Genomic DNA, 16,653 nt, shown 5'->3' with positions numbered 1-16,653 from the left:
CATCCATTTGGAAAACCTCAAAGTTTTTGTGAGCAGCATAAGCCAGAAATATTCTAACAGATTCTAGCCTAGCTACTGGAGCGAAAGTCTCTTCATAGTCTATTCCTTCCTCCTGACAGTATCCCTTGACCACCAGACGAGCCTTGTTCCTTATGACATTACCTTCCTTGTCCATTTTGTTTCTAAAAACCCATTTAAGACCAACAACCGAAGCATCTGGAGGAGTTGGAATGAGGGGCCAGACTTTGTTCCTTTCAAACTCGTTCAGTTCGTCTTGCATTGCTTGAACCCAATCAGAGTGATCGAGGGCAGTGTTCACTGTCTTCGGTTCAACTTTTGATACGAATGAGTTAAACATACAAAACTCAACCTTTGAGAATAAGGATGTCTGTTTTGCCTTCAGTTGAGATCGGGTCAGAACCTTTTCAGATACATCACCAACTACTTGAGAGATAGGATGATCTCTGGTCCATTTGGTAAGAGGAGGGTAATTCGGATCGAAGGTTGGATCTAGTTCGGCGTTGATCATCTCTTCTGGCTCGGATTGGCTATCGAAATCAAGCGTCATATCATCATGCTCCCCCTCAATTGATGAGTCTTGAGAAACATGAGGTTCAGGGGTTTCTTGTGGTGCTGGACTATCAGGCGTTGAAGCACCTTCGTTTGGAGGGGCATCTTCGGTTGGAGAGGTACCTTCGGTTGAAGTAGTAGAGCTTGGCTCCCCCTGGACTTGTGAGTTTGGCTCCCCCTCGACTGAAGCATTGTTGGTTGGAGATTCATCAGTGGGCGATTCTCCTTCATGCATTCTTCTTGCAGCATCTTCGACAATTTGCTTCATATGATCAACTTTGTTGTCAGCTGCACCTGCTTCTGAGAGAGAAGCTTTTTCCGGTTCGTCAAAGAGTTCCAGAAAATTCTCATACAAATTGGCAATTGAAACTGTGACTTGGCCAGTTTGAGGAAAGATTTCCCTGGTAGTGTCATCTATGGCCTGTAGCTTCTTGACATAGCAATCGTCAAAGGTCACATAGTCTGTCTCTTCAATCCTTCTTGAACGTTTGTTTAGGACCCTGTACGCCTTGGATGTGAGTGAGTAACCCAGAAAGATTCCCTCGTCGGCTTTTACATCAAACTTGTTGCGGTGTTCTTTAGAGTTAAAGATGAAACACCTTGAGCCAAACACATGGAAAAATTTCACATTGGGTTTTCTGTTATTTATTATCTCATATGGTGTGAGCGTAAATCATTTATTGAGATAGGACCTGTTCTGTGTATAACAAGCAGCAGAAATAGCGTCAACCCAAAAATAAAGAGGTAAGGAAGCGAAACTTAGCATAGTTCGGGCAGCTTCACACAAGGATCGGTTTCGTCTTTCGACTATTCCGTTCTGTTGTGGTGTGTAGGGAACTGAGAAATTATGACTAATTCCCTTTTCTGCAAGAAACTCTTCAAACTCCCTGTTCTTGAATTCGAGACCATTGTCGCTCCTGATGTTTCGAACGACCTTCTTGAGCTGGACTTCAATTTGCTTGATAAACACTTTCAGCTTTTGAGTCGCTTCAGATTTGAGCTTTAGAAAGAACACCCATGTAAATCGTGAGAAGTCATCAACGATAACAAGAATATACTTGCTACCACCGATGCTTTCGATAGATGAAGGACCACACAAATCGATGTGAAGCAATTCCAGTGGTTCAACAACTTTTGTGTTGATTACAGATGGGTGACTTTGACGACTCTGCTTTCCCATTTCGCATGCAGCACACAAATGCTCTCTGTCGAACTTGAGCAATGGAAGACCCCTAACATGACCTCCAGTGACAAGTCGGTTGATATCTTTGAAATTGAGATGAGAGAGTCTTCGGTGCCACAACCAGCTTTCGTCGGATTGAGCTTTTGATAACAGACATATGGCTGGGTTTCCTTTGATAGGTTTCATGTTCAGAGGAAACATTTCACCCTTTCGCTCTGACTTCAGAATCACTTTCTTTGTCTTTTTCTCTATGATTTCAGAACCTTCATCATCGAATGAAACTTTGAGACCTGTACCTCCAACGAGCTGAGATACACTGATGAGGTTGTGTTGGAGCCCTTCCACATAAGCTACCTTCCTTATTGTAAAGTCACCATTCGTTATCATCCCGTATCCCTTTATGGTGCCGAAAGAGTTATTTCCAAACTTAACGTTACCACCATTTGCAAGAGATCTGTATTCCCTGAGCTCCTCTTTTCTCCCTGTCATGTGACGCGAGCACCCACTGTCGATGTACCATTCTTCGTCAAACTGCTCGTCACTCATAACCTGCAAAAATTAAGCAGATTTAGGAACCCAAAGTTTCTTGGGTCCATGTGAGCTTTTCATGGGAATAGTAAGAGAGATGTCAACTAGATATGTTCGTTTAATTAGAGTTGTTTCATCTTTCTTTTTAATGGTAAAGACTTTTATTTTGTTAGGATTGGGTATGTTCGTTTTGGACTCTGGTTTGGATTCATCGACCTTCTGCTTTCCCTTCTGTTCAGCTGATGAATTAGGTTTTTGAGAACATGCGGGATTAGCTTTAGAGCAAGATGGAGATGGATTGGTGGAAGTAGAAGAGGTAGAAGAACGAGAAGAGTTAGAATGAGAGGTTTTGGATGGAGAGGACTTCCTGGCTGATGACTCTAGGTGATCCTTTTGCTTTTGATCATTGGAGGGGCTGACCTTCGAGTCTTGTTCTCTTTTGACTTCAGAGTCGAACCTCTGTGTTCGGTTGGAGTTGTTTTTGGAACCGAACCTTTGGTTTCGGTTGAAGTCCTTTTCAGAACCGAACCTTTGCCTTTGGTTGGTATCTTCTTGTGAACCGAACCTTGGCTTTCGGTTGGTATTTTCTTGTTTTCTTACAGGATTGTTTTCATACTTCAGATTCTTGTCTTTGTGTGAATAGTATGCATTCTGGGAGTGCCAGAATTGTTTCCTTTCAGAAAGGTTTTTCCTGTATCTTTGGTTCCTTTCTATCTTCTTATCCCTCATCTACTTAGGTTGATGATGAACGTTCGCTTTCGTTTTTGTTGTCACCTTGGCTGGTTCCTTTTGAACTTCAGGAGTTTCACTTTGAGCCGAGGGAGCAGAGGGAATGTCTTCTTTTGCTGAATGATCATTCTCCTGAGGAATATCTTTTGTACCACTGGTACTTGGCTCATTGAAGTTATCTGGCTTATTTAATGGTTCAGGGATGTATCTTCCTTTGCTCATCGAGGAGGTTCTTTCAGACAAGCCAACGGTTTCGTTTGCATTATCAATAGGAGCTTCCCAGAAGTACTCATCACAGCCATCAGCATTGTCTTCGTTGACAATAGCTGTGAGTTCAGCTGTTTGATGTTCGGTTACTCCAGTCACCTTGTATACCTGATTTGGAGTGGTCCTGACCTTTTGATACACAACAGCTTTTTCTACTAAGTTCGGGGACTTTTGTTGGGACAATCTAGCGAATTCCACAGAATTTTCAGAAATAAGATTTTTGTGGTTTTCAGTTTCGCTTTTAACAAATTCTGAGCAGTCAACCGTATCCTCTACAGAAATTTCACTCATGTTTTCGTCCTCGTTAAGCTCAGATGCATTTTCAACATCGATTTTATTTTCTGAGCTTACATTGGCGTTTAGAGAGTCAAATTTTTGCATGGTTTCGGTTCTCAGTTTAAGTCTGTCATTTTCGTCCAAAAGATTTTTGAGCATGTCCTTGTGGTCTTTGGATTTGATGAAGGACTCGATTTTGTCCAGTCCATACATATAGGTTGGGTTGACATCATCAGACGATATCACACTTTCACAATTGTAGGCTTCGGCATCGATTTCATCCTCCTTAAACTCTAGGAAGGGCAAAATCATGCGATGGATCTTTTGGCCTATCTCACAATCCAAGTGAAGTTGAGTAATATTGGAATATAAACGTTTAGCTATTAAACAAAAAACATTTCGTTGTTTTAACAATTTCAAATTGTCTCTCTGCAAATAAATGTTTTCGTCTTTAACTTTAACTAATTCCGACTCTTTTAACTCAATCCACATTCGCCACTCCTCACTTTTTGACGCCACCCTGCTTAATTGATCAGTCAGGTTAGAATTGGTGACTCGAGTTTGAGTTAAGCTACTATCTAAATGAGAAATTCTTGTATTAACATTTTTTAGTTCTTTCTCATATGAGGATGATGGTACTTTAGATGAAATAAAAACAGATTGTACCTTCTTTATCAGTTCATCAAGCTCATTGAACTGCTGGCTGAGTGGTTTGGCTGTAAAGCACATATCCTCCTGCACCTTCGGTCCATCGCTTCCTCCATCGGTATTGTATCCCCTCATTTGAGATACGTGAGTCACCACGAAGCACTTTCCACCACTGCTTTCCTCCTTAGCCACATAAGCCTTTCCATGAGTAGGCTTCCTCACTTCTTCATCTTCTGAGTCAGTAGACCAAACTTCTGTGCTACCGAACTCATCGTCATTAACCGAACCCTGCACAATAAGAGCATTAATAGAAGGGTTAGCGGTAGACTTCTTCTTTCTCAACTCATCTAATCTCTTCTGCAGCACGGCTTCCTCATCATTTCCATCGTCCTTTTCAGCCATTTTCTTAAGAACACAGTCCTTAGCATAGTGGTTCTTGCCACCACAGTAGAAACAGCTTACTCCGGAATCGCCATCTGCCTTCGGTTCCTTCTTGAGCTCCTCAGCCTTCGGTTCATTGTTCACCTTTTCAGAGCTGTAACTCCCCTGCCAGTTTCGGTTTTTGTTGCTGGGGAATCTCTTCTTTATGAACCTCTTAGGATTGGATACCATCAAGGCATAATCCTCAGTCGTGAGGTCATATTCCTCCAAGTTCAGCTCTTCATCCTCCATCACAGCTTTACTTTTAGATAGGAGGGCCAACGAACCAAGACTCGAAACAACATTCTTCTCTTGAACCACAATTTTCTCTTGGGACTTTAGATTGCCCACCAGTTTCGCCAGCGAGTATGATTTAAACTGCTCATGGGCTTTGACTATGGAAACCACTGCTCTCCATTCAGATCTCAGTCCGTTCAAGAAAGTAACCTTCTGTTCGATGAGCTTCCTTTCAATGTCTTGTTTGATCATCTTGCTGAGAAGATGATTGAAGCGATCAAACGTCTGGGTCACCGTTTCTTCGGCCCCTTGCCTGAATTCTCCAAACTCAGATAGAAGCAAGGTTTGTATAGAATGTTCAAGATCTTCGTCTGTGGAGTACAGTTCGCGAAGTCTATCCCATACTTCCTTTGCCGTAGTACATGAGCTGACCAGTCTGAATGTGTCTGACTGAAGGGCGAATCTGATCAACCTTAACGCCTTAATATTACACTGGAATTTGTCTTTCTCGTCTTGTGCAATATCCTTCACGTCCTTAAGCAGATCATTGTACTCTTTTTGTGTCTTGATGATTCTGGATGTAGCAGAATGAGAAAACGGTCCATTGATGATGGCTTCCCATATGAGATAACCATTTTCCTCCGATCCAATCACGTAATCTTCAAAATGATGCGCCCATACTTCATAGTCATGGGTGTATAAGATTGGAATCTTTGCCGTCGAACCGATGCTGTTGGAAATATTAATAGGGTTTGATTGCGTCGCGTCCATTATGATCGTAAAAACCTGTTCAAAGATCAGACTTGTAATAAAGCAGATTAGGGCAAAACAATAAATATTAAGATACGTCAATTAAGATGACGGCTCAATAAATATCGATGATTGCGGAAAACCCTAATGGAAATCTTTTTCACAGAAAATATGTGTATCGATTACACAGCCTCCTGCTCTGATACCAATTGATGGGATTAAAACAACTTTTAATCTATGAAGATCGTTTAGATCTCGAACAAGTATGTAAATATAAAACAACAAGAACGCAATAATAAGAACAAAACAGCTTGAATCAAACGTCTCGAATGATTAAATAAAATCCTTAGAAGAGCTCGATTAAGAACATCAACTGTAAAGGATTAGAAGATTACAAGAACGATTAAAGAAAAATACTGTTCTCTGGACCAATCGCTATATCGATAATCTCAGCAATCTTAACCTAATATGCATGCAAGCATTTAACTTATATACAATACATAAAAGGCTCACGGTTGGACAGGCCCAAACCGGAGAATACAAGGTTAAACACGAGCCCAAAAGACGCAACATCAAAACTATCTTCAGCCCAACACACAAGACTCGCACTTGGATCAGGGAAAGTCAGAAGGATACCAAGAAGCTAGTAATTGATTACTTTTTGTTCAAGTATGTCGTTACCATCATTTCGTTAATGAATAAGAAGATAATTCATATTCCAACCCTACTGGTCATATCAAATCGAGTCCGACTAAGACAAGTATCTTACATGGTTTAGAGAACCAAGATCGATGTAGCATCTGAATTAAACCATAAGATTGAAGTGAAAGATAATCGAAGCGATCAATAGAAGTATCGTGACTATTGTTCAAGTAAGAAGCTTGTAGCTAGAAGTGCTACATGCTAAAATGTGATTATATCACATTAGAACATGAAGGAAGGTATATTCCATTCTGGAATTTGACTCTAAGAGACTTGAGTCTAAGCATTGCATCATACGATGAGAGGTCGTTAGAACGTGACCTATCGATCTGTTATGATAATCGAAGTAAATAACTTCTCTTAAGATTATTCTATTTAAGAAGAAGAAGGAATCTCCAATAAGGATCAACTTTTTTTAACTCGAAGGTTACGATTGAAAGTCCAATATAGGATAAAGAGTGGGTGCAAGATTGACCACGCCTGCAGTCAAGAAGTCCAAGAGTTAGATACTTATTCGAAGGAATATAGAAGTTAAAATTTACCTAGGATGAAAAGATAACACACGGTGTCATTATACAAGCCTTGTTTTGTTGATGATTCTGGGATGTAATCATCCTAAGGGGGAGATAATTGTAACGCCCGCAGATTCGGGCTAGTCAATTTAGAGACGATAAGCATCAAAATGATTTTTTTATATATGATTATTTAGAATAAATAATCTTAACTATGTTGTAGTATATGCCACAAGCTTTTCGTACATATAAAGAACGCCAAAATCCGAGTTATAACGAAGAAGTTATGACCTGTCGAAGTTTCGTGACAAAACCGGCACGACACCGGGAATCATAAAAAGCGAGTTTATGATAAAAATACTTTTTAGCCTTTGTGACCTAAAAGAAAGCTATATAGTACATCTCCACCTTCGCGTGGATATAAAGAACGTCAAAAACGGAGCTCGTATGCAAACGTTATAACCTTCCGAAGATGCAGCTATCTAAGGGCATGACACGTGGCACAAACCCTAGCCACCTTAACTCACGACGTGGACATGAAGTTCACGACGTGAAACGTGTCAGGGACACTAATTGGGGCTAGAAAACACATGTTGAAGCTACAGGATGACTCATGGAAGTTCACACCGTGAACCTATCATATTCACGACGTGAATGGCCCTAGAACACCCTATAAATAGCAAGTTCAACCCACTATATAATGATCTCTTTCTTGGGAAAATTGGCGGCTATGATATGCATGGAGGGCAAGCCGATTCTTGAAGTGTTCTAATTTCTCTCTAAGTTATTCCAAGTGCTTATGGTGTTGTGTGAACCATTTGAGGTGTCACACTTGGGGCACTAGGCACTCAAGCTTCATGAAGACAAGCACCAACAAAAGGTATGTTATTCTAACTTGTGTTATTCAAATTTTTGTATGCTAGAATAGAACAATACCTTGGAAAGTTGATATTTGCATGTATAATAGAGAAAACATAGATCCAAGGTATTTAGGATTGCATGTACACTTATGAGTGTTAGATTGCTCAGAACCCAACAGTGGTATCAGAGCCTAGGCTTGTTTTCTTGTTGTACTTGCTTAAACTGCTTAAAAATCGACTTTTGGTGTTGTCTACCCAGCAGACTCACCGAGTCTATGAAGGGACTCGACGATTCCAAGGCAAAATTCATCCAACTCGCCGAGTTTGTTCATGCACTCGACGAGTTGGACCCCCAGACAGCATATTTTCGAGTTTTGGTGCTGGAATTGGTCTAGAATCATTACCTTTGACTGTTTTGGGCTTATAAAACTTGTTTTGAATGTGGTAATGATTATGTTAAACCAATTTCAATGCTATAATAAAAGTTTCAAGTTTATATGTGTTCATGTTATTCTTGAAAATTGTTGATTATGAATGATCATGCTTATGAGTTTTGCTAGATCATAGGAATTGTGTGCAAATTGTTTGTTGATATAATTCATGATCTTGTTGAAAATTGTATGGAGTTCATAACTTGTCCTCAAGTTATGAATTTTCAAGAATTTTATGTTTCCTTGATTTATGAGTTAGTTTAGATTGATAATGAAAAAATTATGTTTTAGTTGTTTTCAATCCATATTAGTCTAAAAGAAGTTCATAAAATATGTTTTTGTAACTTGTCTTCAAGTTATGTGAAACGTCATATTTATGAATCTTAAAAACTCATAAAAGTTATGTAGGTTACATAAAATGTAAGAGTTTTTTCCATTAAATAGTTTAATGACTCCATAACTTGTCCTCAAGTTATGGATGTTGAAGAGACACTTCTTTAAGGTGTTTTTAAAGAATAAGGGGTTACATTAAAATGAAGAGTCTTCATTTTAATGAACCATTAAACTCATAAGTTATGACTTAAAGAGTCTTGAAATAGTTTCAAAACTTGCCCTCAAGTTTTGGAATTTGAAAAGTTACTCCTCATGTATACTTTAATTCCAAATTGAACATTGAAATTTTAAAAAGTTTAAAATTCAACCCTTATACTATTATTATAATTTTAATTATATAGATATGTATAAGAGGAAGTCAATCTTACCGTTAGTAGGCCTCATTCACGAAGTCGGTCTATAAGGGGGTATAAAGTTACTGCCTATAAAATGGCAGTTTAATGGGTGTCCACTCTCACCCACCGCTTCCTTGACTGGTGGAGGATCGTTAGTCGAACGGGTAGGAATGGACTATAATTCTCCCTTCATTAAAAGTATAATGAAAAATACTAAGTAACTAAACACTTATAAATTCCCAATTTTAGTTACTTAGGAAAATGTGAAAAGGTGCTAGCCCATAAAATTACACTTTGTACCTTACCAAGTCGTTAGTGGAGCGTGTGTGGTTAACCGGCACACTAACATGGACTAGTAAGAGTGGCAAAGGGTAACTTGGCTTTATTATAGATCGGTGGAGCGTGTGTGGTTAACCGGCACATCGATTAGGTAATATTGTTAAGGGTACCAAGTCAATTTGTATAGTTATTCACACCTTGTTTGTGATCCTCGGCATCCCAGTCACAAATTTGAGAGGGCACGATCGAGATTCAAACATGCCATTGAAAAGTTCAATGTATCTCAAAAGATCTAGGAGTTTCAAAACCAATAAAACCTAATAATAAAATATTTCGTTTTCATGGTGGAAATTGGTAAATCGTCATTTACCTACCTTCAACTATTTTATAATTTGGATTACGGCATCCCTCTTCCAGTTATAAATAGGTTGTTGGGTCCTAGCCTTAATATTTCATATTGGGTGTTATATTAAGGACTTTAAATCAACTAACTTGAATTTCTCCCATTATAGATGTCTAGTTTAGACAGCTATGGTCTTCCCAAATCTTTAGGAACAAGCTTCCTAATGAAGATGATATCCCAAATGGCAATCAAGGTGAAAGATCAATCCCTTTGTTGGGCATTTGTGGGACTAGAAATCATACTTCACTTCATCCACCTCCTCCAATAAATCTCCCTATCCCACAAGTTTTAAGACTTGATAAGTTCTAAGTCACTCAATCCCTATTGGCAAGCAAAGTCTATATGTGCTTAGATCTTGGGGATTAAGACACATATTGACAAGTCGGGAGAGTCGGGTGTAGAAGTCTCGAGGTAGCTGGCTGCTGACTTGGTTCTTCAGTCACTCCCTGATGACAGGTCGCGACAAGACCCTTAATGATCTTACCTATTTGCTTAATGATGCTAAATCAGCAGTGATTTGGAGCATTAGTAAAGCAAATTGGATTGGAAGATCTACTTTCCAAACCTATTTGGACATTGAAAATGGTGACATTGGAGGTCCAGGAAAAACTTTCTCTTCCCAATGGAAAGGGATCGGCCATAGTCAACTCGGTTGACCAAATGGTAAAAAGAAAGGTTAAGTCTGTGATAGTCCCATGTACCGTTTCCAAAGAGTCCATAAGATTCTGTTGCTAAAGGAAAGACATTGGTTGCGAAGCTGCTAAATTTACCTGAAACATCTTAAGGATGGTAAAGTCAATAGGTTTGACTCTACTTCAGGTAAAGTCCATTGTCTAACTCTATTAAGTTTCTGTTCTGAGATTCTTATTCCATAATGTGACGAGGTCACATGTTGAAGTTTTAAGAATCAAAGAAAAGGTGAAGAAACTTAAAGGAAGTATATGTTGATTCTGATCGCGAAGATGGATTTCGATCGCATGGTTCGGTGATCAAAATTTTGAGTTGTTACTTAAGAGTTATGATATATTTCTTAGGAATAGATAACAACAAGTTTTCCATATGGATTGTAAGGATAAATTTTTCCGCAAAGTTTTAAAATAAAAGAAAATTTGTTTTGATTTTATTTATTTTAAGTATCCTTACAATGGCATTTGTGAAAAATAGTTGATTATATGTTTCCATTGATAAGCAATATGGGTTTGATTCTTTCATTAGTGGAAGTGTCATAATTTACCAAATAAGGAAAGATTCTCATCACCCAAGTTTCAGTTGGATAGAAACTTGGAATCATGCAACTTGTATCGTATGATCATGAGAATTTTTTTATATATTTGGGAAATTAAGTCTAATTCCTTGTTCACATGTATATGTGAATCAAGTGAAGCACAAAGGGATCGGATACACTTAGGTGTGCGCTAATCAGGTCCACCATAAAGTTGATAAGATTATTCATTATGATTTACTAAAGTTTAGTAAATATGGTTATACTTACAAGTTTAAGTATAGTTCTGGATCATTGGAGAAGTTTCAATGATAGACATAATGAGTAAAAAGAATCAAATAAGGCAGAAAGATAAAAGTTTCTCTAATCTGAAGAGATGGGAGAGTACTTGAGTATCTTGTTTTATGATTATCTTAGTGATTATGAAACCATGTCACAATTGATCCTCTAAGGACACCTTAGTTCATTTTGTTTGGCTAAGGAGAGGAATCGTGAATTGTTGAAATGGTTAGATCAAAAGATAAATTATACTTCGTTCCAAAATTAAATCTTAGAGTCATACTCCAAGATTAAGCCTTGAGTGACATAATCTTAAGAAAGGTTTAAAACACTTGTTAAATGTAGAGTAAAATGTGTTCTTACTCTTGTACATTTGAAATTGGTAAGTTGTGATGTTTTGGATAAAAAAAAAAAGACCAACCAAGACCAATTGTGAGAAGTGTTTAACTTGATAAGAATCTGCACTAACTCTTGAATATTCGTTTTTGACAAGGAATGGTTCTTGACAAAGAGAAACTTATATGTCAAGAGGTCAGTGGGAGTCTTAAAAGGATCTTAAGATAGATTCAAGAACTAATCAAGAGTTTTGTTAATCACTAGACCACGACTTGAGGTTTGTAACCTATCGTGTAGACATATTCTGTGCCCATTCCAGTTAAAGTTGGTTTTGCATTGGAGTTCTGAGAGTTCTCAACTGGTTGCATAACAACTTGGAAGCAATGGCAGGCCCTTGTGCTACCAGGTGGCAAGAAATTAAGACTGCACAAGTTCAGTCCATATGAATTTGGATTTGTCATTAACCTTGCCGTGTGATTAGGGTTATGTCAAATTCACATGGATAGGAACACATACACCATCAAAATCTAAGTGTCATAAGGTTTCTCTCCGATTCATGAAAATGATAGTGAGGAAACTCTTTCACTAAGTAGATTTAAGTGGATAGCAAGTGTGAAGTTTGCATTCTCATGTCGTTAGTGGAGCGTGTGTGGTTAACTGGCACACTAACTAATGAGAATGGCAAAGGTTTAGACTCACATGTGAGCTATCTAAGGAAAGGTTTAGACTCCAGGTGTATGATTTGATAAAGTCTTATCAAGGCAATCTAGTATCAGAAATCTGACTGATTTCTAGGTACATGTCAAAGCTAGTGGGAGCATAAAGTGTTATGCTAGTTAGATAATAATCATTATGCTAGTGGGAGCATGATGATTATGTTGCAAGTTAGCAATGTTAATTATAAAAAACAAAAGTTTCAACTCGCTTTGAAAAAGTTGTTTTACTATAATTAAGGGAGAGAAATTTATACTTTATTCCAATTCTACAAGCTTAGATTGAGATTTTAATCAACTTTAGTCAAGAATATATATGAATGTTATGTTGGAATGGTTCAACATAAGGAATTTCTATATATGTTTCTTTCTCAAAATTCGATTATGATTACGGCATCCCTCTTCATAGTTCGAATTATGAGAACATGGCAAATAAAATTTTTATAGCATGAATCGTATCCCATATGCTTCGGATATAGGATCGATTGCATGTGTTATAATATCCATCCATTCTAAATTTTCCTAATGCTTAGGGCGTTAAGAAGGGAAAAGGGATTAGAACTGGATATGACTAAGATGATTAAGCAATTGTCGAGAACAATTTGGGGCTTTCCAAAGTTTGGTTACTCATGGACAAGTATAGAGTAAGGATCGTATTGACATATTTTGGAAAGAGGAAACTCTTGTTCAAAAGTGATGGTCAAGATGGGAATGTGGAATTGTTTCCACAGGTGGAAGTTATTCTTTGAATCTGTGTAAGATTAAAGAACTTAATGCAAAGAAGGATGTTCAAAGGAATGTACTTTGAATTTGAGACTTCATCTCCATGGAATTGCTTTCCATTGGAATACTTTGTAATGTTTGTTGCCAAGTCTTTGTGACTTGTGTGAATATCATTACAAGAGGATCATTGCATAGATTATGGTAAATGACAAGAACTTGGTATTCTTACATTTACAATAAGGATTGGGATTGTGAAATGAGAATCATTGAAGTCATGTTCAATTGATATATATTTCACAAAGACATGACCATATGTAAACATAGTGTGCATACTTGGAGTATGACATAGCTATTGTTTAGAGAAACATAGTATGCATGCTTGGAGCATGGCATCACTACTGATTCAATTCAAGTATTAAGTTGATTAATCGAAACATGAATAATGAGTGATCAATATGGTGCTTAGATAAAAGGTGTTTTATTTACGCTCAAAGTGTTGAGGCCATATAGGACTAGTATTATTTTGTATTTCACTTTGCATGTTTTGACTTCCAGAATAACTAGGACATTCTCCTTAATGACCAAGTTATTCAAACCATCCACAGTCGGTCATATGTTGGAAGTAGATATGAATCAAGACTGTCGTGAATTTGGCTTGTATGATTTGTCTAAAGTGCTTTAGACAATGCAATGGTTGCTACAACATTCATGAGTACTCATAAGGGCTGAGTATTGGATTCAACCCACGCTCATTTGGATTCACTTCATGGATTTTATCACGAGTGAATCATGAGACGATAATATCTTATATTCTTCAAACCTAGAGATATGAGTTGTTGACTATGAGTTGGTTATACATTGATTGCACGTAAACGCATTGGTAACTCGATGTTATAAAACGTGCCTTTGTGTATGATTCAACAAGTAGTTAATACAAGCATATGAGTCGAAGTTTATCCATTCCTTTTATCTTCGGGATAAAAGCGATATCTGTGGGCCCCTCGATGATTTAGTGATGACAAAAGTAAGTGCTCGGCCGGGCCTGGACTGATTTGATTTGTTCAATTAGTCAGTCGCCATAAATCAGAAATCGGGAAACAACAAATGGACAGAGAGAATGATTATAATCCATGTCTCAGTCCATATGATATCTAGAATGGAGGAATATATGATCACTTATCTAATGGACAAGTCATTGACAGAGGTCAGAGTTCATCGACAAGGTCAGAGATCAACAGAAGCTTTTGAGAGCTACGATTGCTAGTCGGGTTCTGAAGTCATACTTGCAATAATAGTTTTAGACTTATCCAAGTGGGAGACTGTTGGATTAATGTCTAAGTCCATAACTATAATTGGTAAGACTTGACCCGACCCGTCATGGTCCATTTGGGTTGCATGGCATCATGCACTAGGATAGACTAAAATGAGAGAAATAACACTTAAGGTTTATTAATATATTATCAGTTCTAATATATTAATAAGATTATTTAGTTATTATTGATCAATAATTAATTTAGAATTAATTATGTGATCAAAAGAAGACTAATTAAATATATGGGTTGATTGTGTAAATCATCCATACTTATATATTGGGCTAATGCTCCATGGATTATCAAGTTGGGCTAAAACCCATTGGATGCTCCATGGTGTATTTGAACCCATGGATCCATGGAAATGGATAGCCATGACAATTAGGGTTTACCCTAATTGTAACACACTATATAATGATCTCTTTCTTGGGAAAATTGGCGGCTATGATATGCATGGAGGGCAAGCCGATTCTTGAAGTGTTCTAATTTCTCTCTAAGTTATTCCAAGTGCTTATGGTGTTGTGTGAACCATTTGAGGTGTCACACTTGGGGCACTAGGCACTCAAGCTTCATGAAGACAAGCACCAACAAAAGGTATGTTATTCTAACTTGTGTTATTCAAAGTTTTGTATGCTAGAATAGAACAATACCTTGGAAAGTTGATATTTGCATGTATAATAGAGAAAACATAGATCCAAGGTATTTAGGGTTGCATGTACACTTAGGAGTGTTAGATTGCTCAAAACCTAACAGTAACTACGTATTTATGCGATGATACCCTAACCCTTACTTGACACGTATTGAGGGAGTAATCCCCGAATTAGTATTGTCTTTGCAATGTAGGCGATGAACCTTAGGAAAAATCCTTAGGAACAAAAATATAAGGAAATGAGATGTAAGGAGATGAGAGGTAAATATGATATAGGAGATGACCCTTAGGATAAAATCTTTAGGGAAGATTAAATGAAGATAATGGGGATGGGTAATTAGGTTAATTGTTAGATGATTAAACATAATAATTATATTATTGTGGGTTGAAAACTGATATGTGTATTTTTATATATATTTTTATACATTATATCTTAATATTTTAGCCTTTATTATTCTCTTTTAGAACTAAAAAGTACTTATAATGCTTTGAATTATGATTTGCATCTATTCGTTGTCGATAGATCACAAAAGAAAAGACTGGAGCGGAATTAGGGCTTAGAGGCTAAAAGAAAGAAACAATGCTGGAGGAGCCGATTACGCTCAGCGTAAATGACTAGAACGCTTAGCGTAATGGCAAAACAAGGGTTACACCCCGCGTACTTTATGATTACGCCTCGCGTAACTGTTGCATCCGGATAACCTCTTCGCGATAAGTTTCTAAGTACACCCAGCGTAATCCGACTTATGCCCAGCATACGTAAGTCGGTTCCAAGGGCTATAAAAAGCGATTATCAGCTAACTAGAGGGGGATTCAACTTCTAACCTAATTTAGTCGATAATTAACTTCTGTTAAGCCGTTTTGAGGGTCTAGAAGGCGGCCAAAAGGCCGTTAAGCTAACGGGAGCGGAGATCGGAAGGATTGGAGAGCGGATACATGTCGGTAATCATATGGGTTGTTAATGTGACCATGTTTAGCATTCCATTGTGATACTATTATGTGTTTAGTTTCTTATTTAGGTGTAAAAACCTTTTACTTTTTGTTTATGATTGAATGAAACCTTGATTATTAGACCAATTGCTATATTGAATTGTTTGTTTATGTTTAATTTATCTTGCCAAGCTTGTCAAAAGATCCTTATGTGTTAATGATAATTATTTGCTGTTAATTGTCAAGTAAATTAAGTTGTATGAACATCTGCTTGATTGCTTGTCTCTTATGATTTTGATGACCATCGAGATTATAAGTCTAGGAATAACGAATGCAAAACTAGGATTAACTTAGAAATAAGTAAATTAATGTGTGAGCCTTGTTTGATGACCATTAACAAGAGGTTAATTGAATGACCAATTTGATTAACTATTATTACAAGTCTTGCTCGATACGAACTGAACACTAGGAAGCATGTTAGTTTAATCAATTGATCACTGTTTGAATTGACTTGTTTGCTAAAGGATTAGTTATAGTGAACGCGAATCTATCATTTTAGGAATCGGTGAACATGAATAAATGAATTTGTGTATGCAATTGTCTATGTTTTTAAGGTGTAATTTATCTAAACCAAAGTAACTGAACAGATTTGCTTTCCTGTTAGTTTATCGAGATTTGTTAATTAATTGTTCGTTTGAGATTCAATAACCATTTCTTGATTCCTTTCATGTGTCCTGTAACCTATAATCAAGTATTCTAAATTAATTCACCACCGTTCCCTGTGATCGAAACTCGACTTACCTAAGCTATACTGTAATCTGACTAGGTACGCTACCTATAAGTGCATAGTTAGTCTAAGTTTGTTAGATTATAAATATTAAAATTAGTGGGTACTTCCGTGCACATCAAGTTTTTGGTGGCGTTGCCGGGGAACGGCTTGTAATTAATTTAGTTTATTTGATTATTCG

Source organism: Lactuca serriola, chromosome 8, assembly GCF_051521515.1.
Source record: "Lactuca serriola cultivar US96UC23 chromosome 8, Lser_US96UC23_V15, whole genome shotgun sequence".
In the NCBI taxonomy this organism is placed as follows: domain Eukaryota; kingdom Viridiplantae; phylum Streptophyta; class Magnoliopsida; order Asterales; family Asteraceae; genus Lactuca; species Lactuca serriola.
Note: the sequence above shows the minus strand (reverse complement) of the source record.